This window comes from Halyomorpha halys, unplaced genomic scaffold (genome assembly GCF_000696795.3).
Source record: "Halyomorpha halys isolate HHAL.00 unplaced genomic scaffold, Hhal_1.1 Scaffold1600.1, whole genome shotgun sequence".
NCBI classification, from domain to species: domain Eukaryota; kingdom Metazoa; phylum Arthropoda; class Insecta; order Hemiptera; family Pentatomidae; genus Halyomorpha; species Halyomorpha halys.
The window spans coordinates 38814-39040 of record NW_027115371.1 but is presented as its reverse complement, the minus strand read 5'-3'; the positions used below and the strand labels follow the sequence as shown (position 1 = coordinate 39040).

Genomic DNA, 227 nt, shown 5'->3' with positions numbered 1-227 from the left:
TACTACCTTGAGGAACACCAGCGGACTGAGAATAGAGGGATGAATATATTCGATTTTAACTTGATTATTTCATAAAAGTTCTAATGAAATATCGATTTATATTTAAAGATATAAATTTTTCATGCATTCTTTCTGTACTGGTTTTTTTTTCCACATCTCACTTGTCACACCAATAAAATTACGTAATTAACTAAAAATAAGATAAAAACCATTGGATGTCTGATGAA

The 227-nt window shown here is 28.2% G+C and overlaps 1 protein-coding gene across 1 annotated transcript in view; it reads right to left on the bottom strand.

Annotated features, from left to right (window-relative positions):
• Window positions 1-227, bottom strand: part of LOC106690172 (facilitated trehalose transporter Tret1) — a gene marked incomplete at its 5' end in the record, with an annotated part of 39956 nt that overhangs the window by 38946 nt on the left and 783 nt on the right.